The sequence below is a fragment of the Myxine glutinosa genome, chromosome 9, assembly GCF_964187855.1.
Source record: "Myxine glutinosa chromosome 9, kmMyxGlut1.1, whole genome shotgun sequence".
NCBI classification, from domain to species: domain Eukaryota; kingdom Metazoa; phylum Chordata; class Myxini; order Myxiniformes; family Myxinidae; genus Myxine; species Myxine glutinosa.
In genome coordinates, this window is record NC_136269.1 from 125,861,812 (window position 1) to 125,884,223 (window position 22,412).

Below are 22,412 nucleotides of genomic sequence, written 5' to 3' on the forward strand. Positions count from 1 at the left end.
TCCCGTTTTGTTGAACAGGCCGCAGTCAAAGTATAAAAAGCAGCCAAACAGCTGTTCTCTGTGTAAGAATGTAAAATTGAAATTCATTTGTCATTCTTGCCTTCTCATTCTATTGTGTGACGTGTGGACCATCATTTGAAAGAAGATCCGAACACACAAAATTAATCCTGACTTGTTTGGGCCTTCTCCTTTGTGTGTACTTCATTTTGACTAACTGGGACGATGCCCAGATTTCCCAACGATCTTCTTCCTCTGCTGCTAATTCTACTACTACTTCTTCTTCTTATTCTCCTTGTATTCTACAATGTTATCTCTTAAGAACACTGCAAATGTTTAAATTACATCCTTTATGAACCGAGGTCAATGGACTTCTTTACGTTGCAACCTTGTGGTTGATCTCAGTGCAATATCTTCACTGTCCTGTTTATCTGTTTCAAGCTTATATCACCTGTGCAAGGTAAGATGCTAGTCTTTGTCATAATCATTTGTGACTATTTGCAAAGCAGCTGCGTCACCTCCAGTAGAGCTGCGAAGACGAAAATTGTGCACTTTGGGTTAAAAGCATCAAACTTGGCACACTTTTAATTTGGTCCATACCCAATATTTCTTGATGTAACCTAGGGTTTGACCTCTGGTAGACGTTAGAGGTCAAATTCAAAATGGCGGCCATGGGGTATCTTTACTTAAGGCTCATTTACTCCTAAAATTGCGTATTTAAGTGATAGAAATGGCTTGAACAGTTATTGGAAGGCATACAGGTAGTTCCCAAAATTGTATACAGGTTGTTGTTGTTGTATACAGGTAGTTCCCAAAATGACCTTCATTTTGACCTTGGAGTAAATCTCAAGGTCAAATTCTTTGTTTTTAACTTTTTTCACTTTTCAACTGTTTTTTTGTCTCCATTTCTGGCCGTTTGCATTTGATTGAACCTTTTGTTTGCAAAAAGATATGCAATGATACAATTATTGCATGAACAAATATATAATCCCACACAACAAAACACATCAATACGTTTAACAGAAATGCATATAAAGTATCAAGGTGTAGTCCCAAACCAGTCGTGGAAATGCAACTCAAAATCAAAATAAGAAAAATTTGGTAGCTGTGTAACTTCTTAAACTCCAAAATTTCAAAAACATCTTGTAACTAACAGAAAATATGTTATTTACGTGTTGAATAAAATGATTATCGCTGATTTATCTGTGAATAAGAGAGAAAAAAGAGGTTTGTCCATACAAACGACATTTTGACATGTTTGTCACTTTGACATGTTTGTCGCTCCATACATGTTTGTCACTTTGACATGTTTGTCACTCCATACATGTTTGTCACTTTGACATGTTTGTCGCTCCATACATGTTTGTCACTTTGACATGTTTGTCGCTCCATACATGTTTGTCACTTTGACATGTTTGTCACTCCATACATGTTTGTCACTTTGACATGTTTGTCGCTCCATACATGTTTGTCACTTTGACATGTTTGTCGCTCCATACATGTTTGTCACTTTGACATCTTTGTCGCTCCATACATGTTTGTCGTTCCATACATGTTTGTCACTTTGACATGTTTGTCACTCCATACATGTTTGTCACTCCATACATGTTTGTCACTCCATACATGTTTGTCACTCCATACATGTTTGTCACTTTGACATGTTTGTCACTTTGACATGTTTGTCGCTCCATACATGTTTGTCACTCCATACATGTTTGTCACTCCATACATGTTTGTCATTCCATACATGTTTGTCACTTTGACATGTTTGTCACTCCATACATGTTTGTCACTCCATACATGTTTGTCATTCCATACATGTTTGTCACTTTGACATGTTTGTCACTCCATACATGTTTGTCACTTTGACATGTTTGTCACTCCATACATGTTTGTCACTTTGACATGTTTGTCACTCCATACATGTTTGTTACTCCATACATGTTTGTCACTCCATACATGTTTGTCACTCCATACATGCTTGTAACTTGTGATTGAGGGGCTCAGAATTTAACAGCGTTCACAGTTTCCTCTGCAGTTGTAAGGGGTTGTGCACCTAAGATTAACTTTGGTGCACTTGCACAGCCCCTTGCACTGTTTCTCGCAACTGCAGCGATGAGTTCATAGCTTTCATTAACGGCTTGACCAAGTGTGGTCTATTTGGGTGTACAGGTTGTCTGTCCTTTCCCATCTGTCTGCTCCGATCCACAATCGAGCAGACTTGGAAGTTTTGGCTCTTTCACCAAAGCCTGGCCCCAGGCATGACTTCCTTGATCTGTGGCATGGTGGATGTGGTGCCTATGAGCATCCTGTGTCAGCGAGATACTCTCCAGTGCCCTCGATTTCCTTGAAAATTGATAATGCCTTAGGTCGTTGACATTTGAGAGATCGCTTGTTAACTCAACTGGACTATTGTCCAGTTGAGTTCATCACATACTGAACCCTCCGGCGTCCGTCGTCTGTCGTCGTCGTCTGTCGTCTGTCAACTTGTCCAGTCAGTTCAGTTGAGTTCTGCTTCCCTGGAAGCTCTAGTTATTTCATACATTAGCACTCCAAATCCTTTTAGCACTGCCAGAGTACAATCTGGGATCAACATAGGTGCCTCCGCCAACGTAAGGAAACCTTTTGCAATTTCCGGAAATGCGTTCCAGGTATTCCAGGTGGTCTTTTTGCCTCTCCCATAAAAGAACAATGTTACATGACAACCAGTGAGCGCAGGAAAAGTACTGATTATGCGTGCCTTCTCAGGATCCAGTGTGGATGTAATTTCTTGTGCTGGAATGTCCCTTCAGTTCTTGCTGACTCCAACGCCACTTGGAATCCAGATTTCTGTCACTGGGATCTTGCTCATGTTTGCGATGATTATAACAACTACGTCAGTGTCTGCAGTCCTCACCATAACTCACTGAGGACCGCTGATTGCTGCATTATAAAGATGCAACACCAACCGAGTATCGGCTTCCTCATGTGCAAGGCTCCAGGCGGCTCTTGGTGACGTCAGCAGCGGCCATTTTCTCTGGCTGTACAGAGAAGCTCTTTCTTGCCTGTGCTAACTCGTGATGTTACTTCAACTGCTAAGAGTTTGAAAAGTTCTGTCTTGTTCTCATCTACTCTGAGGAAGCTGTGCTAGTTCCCAGGGATATTTGATGGAGATGTAACTTTTCTTCGTGATCTTGTTCCTCTTTTTTTTCTCTTTCTCTTCAAGCTGTTCTCTAAATATTCATTAAATATGACGTCAACTCTTTCGACTTTATCCATCTGTTGGTTGATTTATGGAACGAATATGTTGTCAATATATTCCTGAAACGTCTGGGATACAACAAGAACAACATGCATTTTAAGGCCATTTTCCCTACGAGAGCGGGGGTTAGCCTTGCGGTCCCCATGACAATCTTCTCCATTTTGCCCTATTTTCTGCATCTCTCCTTGTTAACCCCCTTGCCCGCATTTCTTCTTCCACCATCTTTAGCCAAGTCTTTCTCAGTCTTCCCCGTCCTCTACTTCCTTCTACAATCATTTCCATCACTCTTCTCAACCAGTCACTTTCATCCTTCCTCAACACATGACCAAACCATCTCAACCTGTTTCTCTTCACAGCATCAATCACAGGCTCTATTCCCATCATCTTTCGCAATTCATCATTTGTCTTCCTCTCTCTCAACGATACTCTGCACATCCACCGAACCATTCGCATTTCCACCCTTTCCAGCCTTCGTTGCTGCTCTACGTTCATTACCCATGTCTCGCTCCAAAAATCATAACACTTCTCACACATGCAGCATACACCTTTCCCTTCAGCTTCAACGACACTCCCCTCCTCATCAGCACGCCACTCAGTTCCTGAAACTTCTTCCATGCACATCTCACTCTTGCAACCGTTGCCAAGTCTGATCCACCTTTTCCATTCAGCATGTCTCTGAGGTAGCAAAATGTCTGGGATGCACCGAGGAAAAGCATCTGGAGGATCATTGCGCCATCTACTACATAAGCTGTGACTTTCGGTGTCTTATCTGGTAGAGGATTCCTGTACACACTTCCAACTCTATCAGGAGATCCACCTTGTTTCCCGATGTCATCTCACCATCTCTCGAGAGGATTGGTGGCACAGACTCGTTTTCGTGTCTAAATAACTCCTCAAGGTTACCTTCGCATGACTGGCAAGTGATGTACAGACATGAAAAAAAGAGCACAATCTTCTTTGATATTCCTTACTGGATTGCTCTGTTTCTTTCTATAGAGAAGAGTGTCAGGCTGTTTTTCTTCAGAGGCTCTTGAATAGGCTTTTTCTGCTGTAGATATCGCTCCTCAACAAAGGTGTTATACTGATCCAGCCCGATCTTGTATGCATTCCTCACAGTTTCCACTCTATTTTGGTCCATGATAACGTTACTGTCGAGCATCAGAAGTTCTCCACTGCCTTCCACAAATGTATTTCCCATCTCTCTCATGGTTTCAACGAGAGTGGTTACCTCCCCAGCAAACTAAGACTGGCAGCTGGGCTCTTCTTCATGATGTTTGGTAGGGTGAGTTATACCAACATCTATGGTATCTTCTAACTCGGACGGATATCATTTGAGACACTTCGTGTCCAGCTAGCATCCAGCGATGGAGGGCTTGGAGTTTTTCTCTCAGCTGGTGTGAGAGGTACCCACACCCAGCCAGCTGGCATGATGACAGTTGAAGTCACCACATATGAGGAAGAGAGTGTTGGAATGAGTAGATATAAGTTGGTCCATGTTCTCAGACAGTGAAATGAAAATGGAGTCATCACTGTTTGGAGGACTGTACAGAACACGAATGAACAAAAGGTGGGAGCAGAGAGAAAGCCGTAGCCAGAGGTACTCCTGGGAGTGGTGTGGAGAGAGGGCAGTGCATGGAGAGTGAAGAAGAGAGTTTTTGATAAAGATAGCAACCCCACCACCATGACGAGGCTCAGGTCTATCATACCGGAGGAGGGAGTAACCAGGAAGAGATATTAAGGAATCAGAGACATCTTGAACGAGGAAAGTTTCTGTTAAGCAGATTACGTCTGGTTTGTCAGAAGCAACCTGTATGGAGAGACCAATCAGGTTTGAGTAAAGGCCCCGGATGTTTGAGGTCCATACTCTTAAGGAAGAGGGAGGGGGAGCATCGGGTGCAGGATAGGGGAGGGGTAGGGTAGGATGAAGGGTGAGAGGGGGAAATAGGAAGAGCTGTTGATAGTGTGTCAGAGATTGCAGAAGAGTTAGGAGAAAGGGAAGGATGAGGAGGACAAAAGGTTTGATGGTGATGGGATTAGGCACAGTGAGGGGTTGTTTGAGGGGGGGGGGGGGGCAGAGCAAAGTAGAAGGTTGGAGGAGGTGGAGGTATGAGATACAAGGGAGATGAAGTCAGGAAGAGGGGCAGCTTTGAGGAGGAGGGGGGAGAATTGGAGAAAGATGGTAGGGGGGGGGGGGGAGTTTTGAAGGGGAGGGGCAAGGGGAGAGTTTTGAATGGAATGGTGGAGGGGGGAGATTTGAAGGGGAAGGGCAAGGGGGGAGATTTGGAGGGGAGGGGTGAGGGGGGAGAATAAAAAAGGGATTGGTGAGGGGGGAGATTTGAAGGGGAGGTGTGAGGGGAGTTTAGAAAGTGGATGATTAATGGAAAACGAACATTTATTACAAACTGGGTTTATTGTGATTTTCAAGTCAGAGATCCATTTAAAAACGATAGAGGAGGTGTGGAATGAAGGTGAGTTTAGAGAATGTATAAAGGGAGAACTGTAAGAGATTGAATGTTTTTTTGAAGTGGAATGAAATGAAGAGGAAATTGAAGAAAGCTTTTTAAATAGGAAGAAAAACAGCGTGTTGTAATAAACCACTGAATAAAACACTGCAGGGGAAAGTTTAAACATATTTAAATAATATTTAAACAAAACCGTGAAAAACAATCTGGGAAAAGCCCTTGAAGTGAGGGCGTGGATCTGAGAAAGAAGGAGAAAGGGTTGAATGAGTATGGAGGAAACTAGAGTTGGACAGGTGCGTATCGGCTGTAGAGGTTTTTTTTTGTTTTTTTTTTGTATACTGAATCGAGGCTCGTGAAAGAGCTAACATTTATTTCACAAACAAATCAACCAGACAAACAAAATATACAAAAAGAGGGAGCGGAAGACAAGATGGGGAGAGAAGGGGAAGCACACAACCACAACATTTGAGAGCAGGGAGAAGTGTGGGAGGGAGAGGGCTTGGGGGCAGGAGGCGTGGGAAGGGGGGGGGGGGGGTGGGAGAAGTATAAAACACAAGCGGACCGAAATTAGCGGGGGTAGAAAAGATCAAGGTTTTGGATGGGGGAGGATAAGAGATGGTGGTGAACAGCTGTTTTAAAGACCTGGAGGGTGGAGTGGGATTGAAGAGAGTGAGGGAGTTTGTTCCAGAGGTGGGAGAAAAGAGGAATGAAGGAGTGAAGGTGAGCAGAAAGTCTTGATTTTGGCAGTTTAACCATAAGAGGGTTGCAGGCAGATCTTGTGCGACCTGTAGGAATATTTGGGGGACAGAGCCCAGAGAGGGCTGGGGGGGCAAGGCCAGAGAGGAGTCGGTAGAAGACGGAAAGACCACCAACCTGCCTGCGGTGAGTGAGTGAAAGGCCCTTGGAGTTAGCTTCATCGCGGGAGATTCCAATGATTCTGAACGCTTTGGTTTCAACAGCGTGAAGACGGGCTAGGTGTGAGGCAGGAGCACCAGACCAGAGGGGAGAGCAGTATTCCATAGAGCTGCGGATGAAAGCCTTGTATGTGGTGAGGAGCTCAGGTGTGCCAAGGAAGGACTTCGCACGACGGAGGATGCCCAGTCGGCGACTGGCTTTGGAGGCCAGATTTGAAATGTGGTTTTCCCAGGAAAGATCATGGCAAATAGTGAGACCCAAAAGCTTGAGTGACAGAACTTCTTGGAGAGGATTATTCAGAAAGTGGATGGGAGGGTTTTCCAGTCGGTCTTTTCGGAGAGACATCGTAAGAGTGTGAGATTTATCAGGATTGAAAGACATGTTCCATTTGTTTGCCCAGTCTGTGATTTTGTCCAGGTCTGCAGAGAGTGAGGAGGCTGCAGACTGCCGATCTGAGGGATGAGGAATGGAGCGACAGAGAGTAGAGTCGTCAGCAAAGAGATAGAGAGGATTTTCAAGAGAGTCAGAGAGATCATTGATGAAGACCAGAAAAAGCACAGGGCCCAGAACACTACCTTGGGGAACTCCAGCCTGAACAGGTAGAGGAGATGAGAGAAACCCATTCAGGGCCACACGTTGACTACGACCAGAGAGGAAGTCCGCCAGCCATGCGTGGAGATTTCCATGGATACCAAAGGAGGAGAGTTTGGTGAGCAGAGCAGGGTGCCAGACCGTATCGAAGGCACGTGAAATGTCAAGGGAGACGGCTCTAATTTCCTGTTTGGCGTTGAGGACCTCCATCCATTGTTGAGAAAGCAAAAGCAGCATGTCCAGAGTAGAGTGACCAGGTCTGAAACCAAATTGATGATCAGAGATCAAGCCATTGGGGAAGAGGAAAGATTTCATATCTGAAGCAATGATGGATTCCATGACTTTGCTGATAATTGGGAGAAGGCTGATTGGTCTGTAGTTGCTGGGATCTGTTTTTGCACCTTTTTTGTGCAAAGCGGTGATGTTGGCTGATTTCCAAGCAGATGGCAGATGACGTTGAGCAAAAGAGAGGGTGAAGAGAACAGAAAGAGGGAGTGAAAGAGCGGAAGCACATGATTTTAGGACCCGTGGGCTGATGCCGTCAGGACCAGTTGCAGAATCAGAGTCGAGGGTTGACAGAAACTTTTCCACCTTGTCAGGAGGAAAGGACACAGAGTCCAGGAGCAACTGGGTACGACTGGGTACGGTGGGTACAGAGAGGGATGGGTTTGGGACACAAGATTTAGAGGCAAACACAGAGTTGAGGCATTCAGCTTTTCCACGTGCGGAGTCAGCCGTTAAGCCGTTTGAGGTGAGGGAGGGGATGGAGGGGGAACAAACACCAGAAACAGATTTGACCAGACGCCACCAGGATTTGGAAGAGGGAGACAGATAAGAGAGTTCAGTCTTGAGAACGGTGAGATATTGTTTCCTGGCTCTCCTGAGGGTGGACACACATTTGTTTCGGGCTTTGTGAAAGGAAATGAGATTTCCTTCCGTTGGATTTGCTTTCCAGGAGACAAAAGCAAGTTGTTTCAGGGCAACAGCCTCACCACAAGATTCCGTGTCCCATGGACGGGAGGAAGGGTATGACAACTGAAGACGAGATGGGATAAATCTGTGCATGAGAGAGAGCAATTTACTTTGAAAGAATTCCCAGGATGAGTTGATGTCAGAGGTGGTAGAGATGGGAGACCAGTCCAGATGATTGATGGCTGCTTGAAGACCGTGCCAGTTGGCCTGAGTGAAATGCCAGACTCGTCGACGCTGAGGAGGCTCTCTGAGAATGGTCAGAGAGATGTCCACTTTGACAAGCACATGATCAGATGAGCCGATTGGAGCAGAAGAAGAGCAGCAGACATTTTCAGGGAAGTTTGTCATAACCAAATCCAGAAGAGAAGATGCTCCGTTGACTGAGATCCGGGTCGGGAAATTGACAGATTGTGTCAGTCCCAGTGAGTCGCAGAAGTCCTTTGCTGAAGAGCCATGGCTGGTGAGAGAGGTACCCACACCCAGCCAACTGGCATGGTGACAATTGAAATCACCACATATGAGGAAGAGAGAGTTGGGATGGGTAGATAGAAGTTGGTCCATATTATCAGACAGCGAGATGTAGATGGAGTCATCGCTGTTTGGTGGACGGTACAACACACATATGAACAAAAGGTGGGAGCGAAGGGGAAGCCGTAGCCAAAGGTATTCCTGGGGGTCAGGTGGAGAGAGGGCAGTGGAGGGCGAGTGAGGAAGAGAGTTTTTTATAAAGATAGCAACCCCACCTCCAGGACGAGGCTCAGGTCTATCATACCGGTGGAGGGAGTAACCTGGGAGAGATACCAAGGCATCAGAGACATCATGAAGGAGGAAAGTTTCTGTTAAGCAGATCACATCTGGTTTGTCAGAAGCAACCTGTATGGAGAGATCAGTCAAGTTTGAGCGAAGGCCCCGGATGTTTGAGGTCCATACCGTTAATGAAGAGGAAGGGGGAGCATCGGGTCCAGAACAGGGGGGGGGGGGGAGGGGTCGGGTAAGATGTGGAAGAGGAGGAAGAGGAAGGGAGAGCTGTTGATGGTGTGTCAGAGATTTCAGAGATTTCAGAATAGCTTGGAGAAAGAGAAGAATGGGGTGGACAAAAGGTTTGATGGAGATTGGGTGAGGCACAGTGAGGTGTTATTTGAGGAGGGGGAAGAGTGAGGCAGAAGGTTGGGGGAGATGAAGGTGAAAGTTGGAAGGGGGAAGAAGCAGGGAGGATGCTTTGAGGAGGAGGGGTGAGAGGGGAGTCTAGGAGGGGAGGAGCGAGGGAGAGTCTCAGAGGGGAGGGGTGTGGGGGGAGTTTAGGAGGGAGGGGAGGGAAGGGGCAAGGGGGGAGATTTGAAAGGGATGGGTGATGGGGAGGATTTGGAGGGGAGGGGTGAGATTGGATTTTGAAAAGTGTACGATTCATGGGAAACGAACATTTTTTGCAAAATGAGTTTGAGACCTTCGAGTCAAAAATACGTTTGAGGACACTGAAGGAGGGGTGGAGTTCTGGATAGTTTAGGGAATGTAGAAAGGAGGAACTGTAAGAGATGGTATTATATATATTTTTTGGAATGAATAGATTTGGTGAGCAAGACGAAAGCATCCTTTTGTAGGAAAAGAAGAAAAGGGTGTTATAATATATGAGAGAAAATAGTTGTTCAGGGGAGAGATTATACATTTCTAACCACGTGATCGCGAACGAAGAACGAATGAACAAAAAAGAACAACAAATAAACGAATAAGACCTGGGAAGGAAATATTTTTTTGGGGTTTTTTTTTTTTTTTGGAGTCGAGATATTAAACAAGGAGGTATGGGGTGAACGACTGGGACGAAACAGAGAACGAAAATAAATGCAGCGCATTCGACGAATCGCTGAGAGAAAAACAAAACCACAAGGTCGGAGACCGTACGGTAGCCAAGCCTACGAGTACTAACTAGGCCTCAGAATACTCGATACGCATTAACCGACGATTGTGTATACATGTACGAAAAATTAGCACCGAAAATTTTCCAAAAGATACGCTATAGGTACATACACCGAAAGATAGATACAGTCTCGACAAAAACACAATTGAGAAGGATCACTTAGCTTCGAAAGCGTGAGCACATGGAACAGCTTCGAAAAGACGTGACCTCGCCGTGATCTCGCGATATCCAATTACAGTCACGCGATTCGGTTACAGTCACGTGGAAGAAAAAGGAGATAAAGGGGGCGAGCGAGACAACAAGCACGTGTCCGCGAAGAGAGAAGGAAATAATAAAGTTATACATATATATATATATATATATATATATATATATATATATATATATATATATATATATATATATATATATATATATACAGTATATATATATATATGTATATATATATATATATATATATATATATATATATATATATATATATATATATATATATTGTATTTAAAACGTTATACAAAGGATAAGACATTGGTGTGAGGAAGGGGGAGAAAAGAAATTCAAAGAAACAAGCAAATACAGCAAAGGAAAGAACTTACAGTCACGTGAAAAAGTAAGTACACCCCATGTAAAGTTTTGGCTTTTTCAACATATTTCAATATACAGCTATTTGATCTTCATTTCAACAATATTGATAGATAAAGGTGATATAATATAACAAATATCATTAAACATTTACATTTCGTAGTCCATTGTATAATTTAAATACACATAAATGCAAATTTCGCATGTGGAAAAAGTAAGTACACCCTTGGCTCTAATAGGTGGTATTGCCCCCTTTGGCAGACACAACCTCAAGTAGGCGTTTCTTATAACTGTCTACCAGTCTCTGACATCAACTGGGAGAAATTTTTGCCCACTCCTCCATGCAGAATTATTTCAGCTGTGCAATGATTGAGGGGTTTCTTGCATGCACAGCTTGTATCAAATCCCCCCACAACATCTCGATGGAATTTAGATCCGGGCTTTGACTTGGCCATTCCAGAACCCTCCATTTCTTTCTTTTCAGCCATTCCTTGGCGGATTTACTGGTATGTTTAGGGTCATTGTCATGTTGCAAGGTCCACCTTCGGTTGAGCTTCAACTTTCCGACAGATGGCCTCACATTATCCTCAAGCACCCTCTGGTACAATGAAGAATTCATAGTGGATTCTATGATGGTGAACTGCCCAGGCCCTGATGCAGCAAAGCTGCCCCAAACCATAATATTTCCACCACCATGCTTTACAGTTGGTATCAGGTTCTTGTGGTCAAATGCTGTCTTTGGTTTTCGCCAAACATGTCTTCTGGTACTGTGGCCAAATAGGTCTACCTTTGACTCATCTGTCCAGAGCACATTGTTCCAGAAGTGCTGGTCTTTGCCTAGGAGTTCATTTGCAAACTTTAGTCTTGCCCTGATGTTCTTTCTGGACAGCAAAGGTTTCCTCCTGGCACACCTCCCATGCAGATAAAATTTGTGCAGCCTCTTTCTAATGGTAGACTCGTGCACTTTGACATCAACAGTGGCAAGAGCTACCTGTAGGTCCCGTGATGACATTCTGGGGGTTCTTCGAGACTTCTTTCAGCATCTTGCGATCTGCTTTCGGGCTGACCTTGCTGGGGCGGCCTGGCCTGAACAAGTTGGCAGTTGTTTGGAATCTTCTCCACTTGTAGATGATCTTCCGGACATTCGAATGATTGATTTCAAATTGTTTGGAAATCTTTTTAAATCCCTCCCCAGACTCGTAGGCCTCTATAGCATTCTTTCGGAAGGCCTCAGAGCGCTCTTTTGATCTAGGCATGGTGATGCCGCACACTTCAACAACAAAGAGCAAACCAAACTAAATGTCTGAGGTTTAAATAAGACAGGTTCCTCCAAGATCCTCTCTAACGATGTTCTAATCATTTGCACCTGAGCTGGTGCACCTGATTCTAATTTTAGGTGTTTGAAGTGGTGATAAATGTAGCGGTGTACTTACTTTTTCCACATGCGAAATTTGCATTGATGTTTTTTTTAAATTATACAATGGACTACAAAATGTAAATGTTTCATGATATTTGTTATATTATATCACCTTTATCTATCAATATTGTTGAAATGAACAATATTGATATTGATATGAATATTGGGGGGTGGGGGGGTGGGGAGGGGGAGCCTTGAAGGACCAGGCCGCGCACGAGGTGCGAACAAAAAACGATTAATTACAAACAAGTTTGCAATAATTACAAAACCAAAGCCAACTAGAAACACACAATAACACATTCACAATAAAATAACCAGTGGAAATTTGACAAAGACACGAATGGGAAAATACTTAAACGTTGATGCCTTGGAGAGATCGAAGTACGTTTCCTCACTTGAGGCACCTGAAGTGGAAGTCGAAGAAATTTCTACCCTTTGGATAATTACACGCCATGTTCCAGGAAAGAAAATAATGCATGTCCCTAAATTATGAAGAATGAGGAACTAACTAGTCTTGCTCATGAAGGATCATGTCGTTCTTCGTGAGCGGACAGGTAGAACAAAGGGTAGTTTTGGGTGTTAACCTTTCGTCTGTCAGAGTAACTGTCTGAAATGTCAGCTTCTCTTTGATTCCCACAGTGGTTCGCTGACACCATCCAAATTATGCTTAAGGACAGTATTAATTGTACTTAACACTTTCATTGTTAAAGCATTATATTTGTGTCTTCTTCATGAAAAATATTTAATTTTTTTGTGCAGACCAGCTGGGCAGTTTCCTCCAAGGAGGGCCAGTTTAAATTAAAGTGAAACTTTCCAATTCGAAGTAAGGCCTGGGGCATGGAAGCAAACTTTAAAAAAATAATGGAAGACAAATATAATAGAATAAATAAAATAAATAATAAAATATCAGTGCGTGTATCAATATAATAATAATAAATAATAAAATATCAGTGCGTGTATAAATATAATAATAATAAATAATAAAAAAATCAGTGCGTGTATAAATATAATAATAATAAATAAGAAATTATCAGTGTGTGTATAAATATAATAATAATAAATAATAAAATATCAGTGCGTGTATAAATATAATAATAATAAATAATAAAATATCAGTGCATGTATAAATATAATAATAATGAATAATAAAATATCGTTGCATGTATAAATATAATAAATAATAAAATATCAGTGCATGTATAAATATAATAATAATAAATAATAAAATATCAGTGCGTGTATAAATATAATAATAATAAATAATAAAATATCAGTGCTTGCATAAATATAATAATAACAAAATAATAAAATATCAGTGCGTGTATAAATATACTAATAATAAATAATAACATATCAGTGCGTGTATAAATATAATAATAAAATATAAAATATCAGTGCGTGTATAAATATAATAATAATAAATAATAAAAAATCAGTGCGTGTATAAATATAATAATAATAAATAATAAAATATCAGTGCGTGTATAAATATAATAATAATAAATAATAAAATATCAGTGCGTGTATAAATATAATAATAATAAATAATAAAATATCGGTGCGTGTATAAATATAATAATAATAAATAATAAAATATCAGTGCGTGTATAAATATAATAATAATAAATAATAAAATATTAGTGTGTGTATAAATATAATAATAATAAATAATAAAATATCAGTGCGTGTATAAATATAATAATAATAAATAATAAAATATCGGTGCGTGTATAAATATAATAATAATAAATAATAAAATATCAGTGCGTGTATAAATATAATAATAATAAATAATAAAATATCGGTGCGTGTATAAATATAATAATAATAAATAATAAAATATCAGTGCGTGTATAAATATAATAATAATAAATAATAAAATATCGGTGCGTGTACAAATATAATAATAATAAATAATAAAATATCGGTGCGTGTATAAATATAATAATAATAAATAATAAAATATCAGTGCGTGTATAAATATAATAATAATAAATAATAAAATATTAGTGTGTGTATAAATATAATAATAATAAATAATAAAATATCAGTGCGTGTATAAATATAATAATAATAAATAATAAAATATCGGTGCGTGTATAAATATAATAATAATAAATAATAAAATATCAGTGCGTGTATAAATATAATAATAATAAATAATAAAATATTAGTGTGTGTATAAATATAATAATAATAAATAATAAAATATCAGTGCATCTATAAATATAATAATAACAAAATAATAAATTATCAGTGCATGTATAAATATAATAATAATAAATAATAAAATATTAGTGTGTATATAAATATAATAATAATAAATAATAAATTATCAGTGCATGTATAAATATAATAATAATAAATAATAAAATATCAGTGCATGTATAAATATAATAATAATAAAAAATAAAATATTAGTGTGTATAAATATAATAATAATAAATAATAAATTATCAGTGCATGTATAAATATAATAATAATAAATAATAAAATATCAATGCGTGTCTAAATATAATGATAATAAAAAATATTATATTAGTGTATGTATAAATATAATAATAATAAATAATAAAATATCACTGCATGTATAAATATAATAATAATAAATAATATAATATCAGTGCGTGTATAAATATAATAATAATGAAAAATAAAATATTAGTGTGTGCATAAATATAATAATAATAAATAATAAATTATCAGTGCATGTATAAATATAATAATAATAAATAATAAAATATCAGTGCGTGTATAAATATAATAATAATAAATAATAAAATATTAGTGTGTGTATAAATATAATAATAATAAATAATAAAATATCAGTGCATGTATAAATATAATAATAATAAATAATAAAATGTGTGTGTGTGTGTGTGTGTGTGTGTGTGTGTGTGTTAAAATTTTACCATACTAGATCATAGCTAAACAAGATGGCTTAGTGTTTTCTCATTTCGAAATCATTTCATGTCCTCTCTGGCTTGATGTTCATTTGCAGCTGCTCTGTGCTCCGTATCAATGATCGAGCGGAGATGATGCAGCATCCAGGCCTGGGCTTGGAGCCATTAATGAACATTTTGCAATTCCCCTCGTGGATTATAACTTCACCACCCTACCCCACCCACCTTCAATCGCCATTATTTGCATGACCATCACAGTGCAGTAGTCTTACAATATATACGTTACAAAATGGTCATTTGTGACGTCATGGTGTTGAGGAACCCGTAAATACAGGCAGCTTTTGTGAACCAGAGAGTTTATTTTTGTTTGAATGTTTTTCACTTTGTCTGTAGAACAGTAAAATGGGTAAATGTTTACAGCTAAGTGAGCTTCTCATGTAACCGTGTAAACACACATCAAACATTGCACAGTTTACACCCCCGAGGTATTCCGGGGTTAACTTTTTGTAGCACCCGCCCGTGACTGCTCCCACACTCCAGCTGTGTGGCTCATTTGTTAGAAAAAGTTTCCCTCTGACCCCACCATGCGATGCTGTTGTTAGCTGAGCTCTACTCTCCCATTGCCTAGGGTGAGCTTGCACGCTGCTGCAGAAGCACAGTGTGTGGCACATTGCCATAAGCAATGAGGCCATGATGTTTAAGTGCGTTCTTGCTGCCTTCCTCGCTGCTCCGGTGTCTTGCTGTTGATTCGTGCTCCGTTTTGTGAACCTCGTTCTGTCCGTCTGTCTTGGAAGTGTCCATTGCTGAAATATGGACAGCTCTCCGAGCTTTCTGTCCCGTTTTCACATACATGAGTGTTTTGGGAAATGGCCAAAGTGAGAGTGGGGGGGGGGGGGGACGGGGGGGGGGGGGGGGGGGGTGGGGGAGCAGGAAAGTATAGAGTACAAATATATCTCTTAAATTATCTTTCAATTTCATTTGATCACATTAACGGGAGGGTCATTGCACAGCCGGATGTTCTAATTGCAACAGGAATTGCTGCAGATATTTAAACTGAACCATTTAAACTCTTTAGCACGAATGTACATCTAAAAACCACATTTTCATTGCAGTTGTTTAAATGCCATTGTTTACGCATGAAAAGGGCCATCGGAAGTTCAACCCTGCCCGGGTCATACCAAAGACTTTTAAAATGGTACGTGCTGCTTCCTTGCTTGACGCTCAGCATTTCAAAGATAGAGCACGGACAAACAACGCGGGGAAGGCAATGGCAAACATTGAAGAAAAAATAAAAACATATTGATCCCATCCCAGACGTTGAATATTGGTCCCAAAAAACTTGTGGATTTAGGAGAAAAAAAATTCGACTTTTAGAGAAAGTCTTTCTCAACATGTAGAACAACTTCCTGTTGATTCCACCACTTGTTCGACATGTCTGCTGACGGAGACCAACACGAGTCTTCCTAATTTAAGGACACGTGCATTATGAGTTTAGGTACATCCAGGATGTTTCATTTTGGGTCTGAGTGAGTCATGGATATGTCCAACTATAAGCTGCTGGATTGATTTTTTAGCACGCTTGGTGTCGAATCACAAAGTGTGCCCTCCCTCGGACGGATGTCAAGATGGGGACCCATCTGCTGGCATTCGTTGGTGGATGATAAACTCTTTCACGAAGAGTCGGCGAGTGATCACAGGCACCTTGGCAAAATTTCAAAATCCTGCCCTAACCATGCAGCTCCAGTCGAATGTCTGTCCTTGTGAGCTGACTCGTGAAAGACCTGGACCAAAAGTTTTCACCGGCCGACCCCACAAGGTAGGGATAATTATGAGTAGTAGTAGTAGTAGTAGTAGTAGTAGTAGTAGTAGTAGCAGCAGCAGCAGCAGCAATAGGTTAGTAGTTTGATAGATGTAGCCCATCTTTGCCACAGCAGATTGGAATTGGAAAAGTCCTTACGGGAGCCATATTACCTCAATTCTCTCCAAGTCACAACACAAGATGGTTGGACGAGACAAGCAGCCACTGAGCTTGGGGGAAGTGCCGTCACTTCCTGTGGCACTCTGGGTAGCAGCAACATCACAGCAATGGCACTGCCTTTCTCACCACATTCCACGAGGCATTTCCTAAGGATGAATTTCCTCCTCCCCATTGATGCCAAACTATTAGGAATGTCCGTGCTCTTAACCTTTTAAATGATGAACGTCAAGCAAGGAAGCAGCACGTACCATTATTGAAGTCTTTGGTATGACTCGGACAGGGTTTGAACCACCAACCTTCAGAGTGGATGCTCATAGATCAGTCTTGCCCACTCTTGTATCTCCTTGGTCACAACATAATGTCTGAAAAGATGCTTGAGCCACTTACCACACTTAACTTCGGGGTGTCTAGTCTGGGTTTGATTCACGGCCCGACTATAAACTCTCTGATTGGTGCTTCACAGTTCGGCCATTGCATCACAAAGTGGGCCCCGTCCCTCAAATTAACGCTTGAGGACCCGTCTCTTGGCATTGGTCACTGGTGATTGTTAAAGACCCATTTACTAACGATGATTGGTATTCCCCAACTCGTGTTGAGCAACACTCTGACAACACAACGTGCACCAGGAACAACCTAAAGAAAGATAGTCAATGACACATACTCGCAGCATTGATGGTGATTTGTTGTATTCAATTTGTCTGTCTTTTAATTTGATGTGGATGTGATTGGTTGAGGAGCAATTGGCTCCACGAAAGAGAGGGATTTAGGCATTTGTATAGCAGGCAGGAGCAAACATGTGGAGAAAGCGCAAGCACGACACAGCAAAAGGACACCCGCATGCATTCCTACTTGCCTACACACCCTACACATTCGTCTTTGTCTATTCTTGCACTTTCAGGTATTTATAAGAACCATGTGAAGTCCTCACTTCATTTTAAAACTCTTTCTAAACTATTCGCTGAATAGATTTTTAATTTGCTTCAGGATTGAATATTGTCATGTGGAAGGGGAGGATCCATAGTAAGATTGGGTTAAGAATAGTATGGAATGTGTGATCGCGTAGCACAGATTCCTCTTGTAATACATATTTGTCTCGAGGTAAGTTGTGTTGTAAAACGTGCAATGAGGAGGCAGTGAGTGTTAACTTTCAGACAGTAAGGAGTAAGTTTGTTGTGTGAAACCTTCTGTCATGGCAAGGCCGGATGAGGACCTGTGGGCAAAAAGACTCCTGAAAGTGCATAGCGCGCTTTTAAGGAGAACATCATGGACTATTTGGCCAGTGTGCCGCAAGCCATGGTGGTGAGGTCTGCTACGGAGTCCTGGAGAGGGGTGAAAAACTTTTTATTGGGATTGCTCCATGGAGCGTATGGCCCGGAAGACGGAATGTCCACAGCAGCTGGTGGAAAATTAAAGGGACCCACCATGCATAAAGGGCCATTACCATGCAAGGGCCATAACCATGCTGAGCACAGTAGTTGGAGATGAACCTGAGAGGGAGAAACATCCTTACCTCTGCTTGGCCACCATCTTCTCCTTTCCTGGCCTTCACATCGCCAATCATCCTCTCCTCTTCTGCCCGAGCCACACTTTATCAGCCACGTCGGCCAACACGTCACCAGCTTTGTGTCTGCTCAAGCCCTTGCCTGCCACTTTGTTGTGTGAATCTGGTATTTGGTGCCATTAGGGGGTTCGATTTTATTAATTTATTTTCATTGTCCATAATTTAATGTGTCTCCCTACTCGTTTGGCTTTTGAGCGCCTGGACTATACCATTTATTTATTCATAGTGTCTTGTCTACCCTTATCTCCGTATTCTCTTTGAATAACCCCCAATTTAACTATAAGGAGCGTCTTCCCACCTTTTTTCCTCCGCGCGTTTTGCCGCCAGGTTTGGCTTTTGCTGCCAGGTTTGACTTTGGTTGATCCTTGGGGAATAGGTGCAATATTGAATGCATTAACTATAAACACCACTTCCTGATCTGTGGATGGTCTCAGACCATCCGGCTCAGAGCAGTGTGTGTTAACGGACCCCTCTGACGCGACAATAATATTTTCTTCCACAACTGGATACATGTTATTTGTTATTTTAGTCACTTTAATTTGCCGTTCCGTGTCATAATTAATTGACATTGCAATGAAATTCTTTACATTGGAGTTATTCGGTCTGTCTTTTGAAAATGGCAGGCCATCGGGTGCTTGTACCCTAACCAAATTTCGTCCATGGGGTTATCAGTTTAGTTGTGCACTTCCTGAGTGGCTGACAGGATAGCTCAGACATAATGTACGTCCTTGCTTTTCATCTATATGGACTGCGCTCAATTCCTGACCCTGTTATAGTCTGTCATAGTAATGTTGTGTTGCTGGGGCATTCTTCAATGAGTGCACCATTCACCTTTCAGCGAGGACATTGAGCCGGATGTGATATTTGCTAGCATTTGTTATGGGTGTTAACAATCCCATAGTCGCCTTTGAAAAGCTGCCCGTTGTGTACCTGGGCATTGGGGACCCTGTGGCAGACTGGCCTATAGCACCGCAGAAGAGGAATGCCCACTACAGGCATAACGTCTAGGCAGGAGTGTGTGCGCAGTGGCAACACTTATGGTGGGCACAGTGACCTCAAACCAGGGGCATAGGCCGAGTGAATTGTGGGGATTAGTTATTACATTTTAGCAGCAGCTGCTCGATCATGACTGACGCCATTTCTTTTACCGGGACTCATTGCAGCATTCCACCAGTTATCCTTCCACTCTCACTGCTCGGTTCGAGCTTAGCGGTTAGGGTGCCGGCTTGGGATCCTAGGATCCTGGGTTTGAATCCCGGTCGATCGCTGAATGAACACCAGGGGGGTTGACTCAGCTTGTCATCCTTCCAAGGTCGGCAAATTGAGTACCAGTTCACTGGTAATTCGCTGTGTGTCGCAAGAGGTGACTAACAGGGTTGGCGGCAGGAAGGGCATCCGGCCATAAAACATTGCTTCAAAAAGGGGACCACGGTGCCCGAAAAAGGCCAACCCCTGCTCTGTGGGGAAAATTGGTCTCTAAAGGTGGTGTTTTTGTTGTTTCTCACTGCTCGGTTCACCATCCTCCTACAGTCGCTTTATACTTCCTCTCCTCCACTTGTATCTGCACTCTTGTGTCTCAGTGACAGATAGAAGTTTGGATGATCACCCAGCTTCTACCCCTCGGGCCACCCTACCATGCCTCAAACTGGTTCATGAAGACTTGTTCCAAGTCTCTCAATGGCCCGCCTCATTCAGGTACATGGAAACCTGGATTTAAATGAGTAATTCTGGAGTCCTCGGAAGTTGGGTCACATACGTCCAGTGTTCATGACATGATGTCCTTTCTCAAGGAGATAGAACACTAAAATAGAACAAGACTACTGTTATTTAAAAAGATAAGAAATACGACATCCGCATTTGACAGACGCAGTGTTGACATATCACTTAATGAATGAAAGCAGAACATCGATTGAGGTATGCTAACAATCATGGAAAGCAAGTATAAGCCGACGTTTCGGGCGTTCACCCCTCTTCAGAGCAAAAGAGGGTTAATACTTTTTTGCTCCGATGAAGGATTACTACCGAAACGGCATGACAGTTAGCATAGCTCGATCAACGTTCCGTTGATGCCATCCATCGTTCTACTTGTCCGCTGACGCAGATCGACACTACTTCACAAACAAAACGAGTTGTTCAATCTATCACAAATAACGAGGCAAGTGCTCAGAAGGGAAACAGGCCAAGTGGTTTTACATCTTAAAGTGATTTGATTTTTCTTCAATCCTTTCTGAAATCTCATCTACCTTGCCAGTTGCAATTTGTCGAATTATCTCCTGAAGGACATCGTTGTGCAGCAGTACTTCGTGGTGTGGTCATCTGCAGTGCACAGTGAGGGGGGGATGGTTTACAATGAGGTTTCACAGACGAGATAGAAATAAGACAATAACAACTAGAATGGCACTCAGTGGAGCGCATACCTTCGCCAGGTATGAACAGTTTACGTTTTGTATCCCACTGATACAGATAAATACCTTAACGAAAATCTAATCGGCGTGTTCTTGTCACTTACCCAACAACTCTGCCAAATTTTGTCATAATCTGTCCACAACTTTTTGAAATATCATGCCAGATATCGCTTTTGGCCCCATCTCTCAATGGCGAAGAACACCACCTTTTAACCACCTTTTAGAGGCCATTTTTCCCCACAGAGCAGGGTTTGGTCCTTTTTCGGGCACCATGGTCCCCTTTTTGAAGCAATGTTTTATGGCCGGATGCCCTTCCAGGCACCAACCCTGTTAGTCACCTCTTTCGACACACAGGGAATTACCAGTGAACTGGTACTCAATTTGCCGACCTCAGAAGGATGACAGGCTGAGTCAACCCCCAGGCGTTAATTCAGCGATCGACCGGGATTCGAACCCAGGATCCTAGGATCCCAAGCTGGCACCCTAACCACTAAGCCAACACCAGACTATTCAATGGCAAAGAATCACTTCGGAAATTAAATAATTCTAGTATCCGGATCCAGATTTTCACCAAAATCTATTCGATTGATCCTTGTCACACACACAACCTGTCCACCAAACTTCGTCCGAATCCATCCATAGCTTTTTGAGATGTCCTGCTCACAGACAAACAAACAAGGGAGGAAAACATAACCTCCGTCCACCTTCGGTGGTAGACGTAATTACCGCAACAACGGTCTCTTTTCCAGAATTTCATTATCATCCTCATCATCATGTCGTTGTAGGAAAAGTATCCTTTTCCCTTTATGTATAGGCACCACCTCTGTTAACATGCGTTCGTTTAGTTGTTACTTTGAAGAATATGAAGCCCTAGAAGTGTCAAAATTCATGGGCAGTTTCCCACATCAAGGGAGTCTGGCTCAACGATAAATAAATGATAATGTGAATGGCTAAAATGACGAGACATGAAAGAATAAACACGAGCAAGAAAAGAATGGCGTTTGCACATATTTTAGTGGATCAGATGCTTTCCGTTGAATTATCTGATTCTTGCGTTAGATATGCTTTCATACTAAAATATACCATTATTTTGTGTCCGTCTGTCTGATGAATTTTTGATGCCAATACATTCCGTCGTTGCTTATCCAATCTCAATCAAACTTGACAGGATGACCAAGGGTTACATAATGAAGGTTGTAGCGCATTCATTTGCCCCTTTGCCCAAGGGGGTTTTCTCCCCCGAGCGGGTTTTCCCCGCCATTGCCATCAATGGCGTTGCGTGTTGAGGTGTATATCAATGTTAAATTAGCTTTACCGTGGCGTTTTTCCAAAGACGCTTTGAATTACAAAATTAATGATAATCGCATATTATTAATGTTATTACAAAATAATATTAATACTAATAATGTCCCACTTCCCCAAGGCGTTTTTCCTGCAGTGATAACATGTATAAATAACTTATAGTTATAATGGCGT

General features: G+C 41.5%; 1 protein-coding gene and 1 long non-coding RNA gene across 2 annotated transcripts in view; one reads left to right on the plus strand and one right to left on the minus strand.

Moving 5' to 3' along the window:
* The window catches only part of LOC137435702 (pleckstrin homology domain-containing family G member 1-like), a 260,745-nt gene that overhangs the window by 32,619 nt on the left and 205,714 nt on the right, over positions 1-22,412 (plus strand). The window lies entirely within an intron of this gene.
* Positions 15,332-21,154, minus strand: LOC137417544 (uncharacterized). The gene is made up of 2 exons (XR_010982462.2): positions 20,775-21,154; positions 15,332-15,823 (listed from the first exon to the last, which is right to left on the minus strand). It is a non-coding gene; the product is annotated as an uncharacterized LOC137417544 (long non-coding RNA).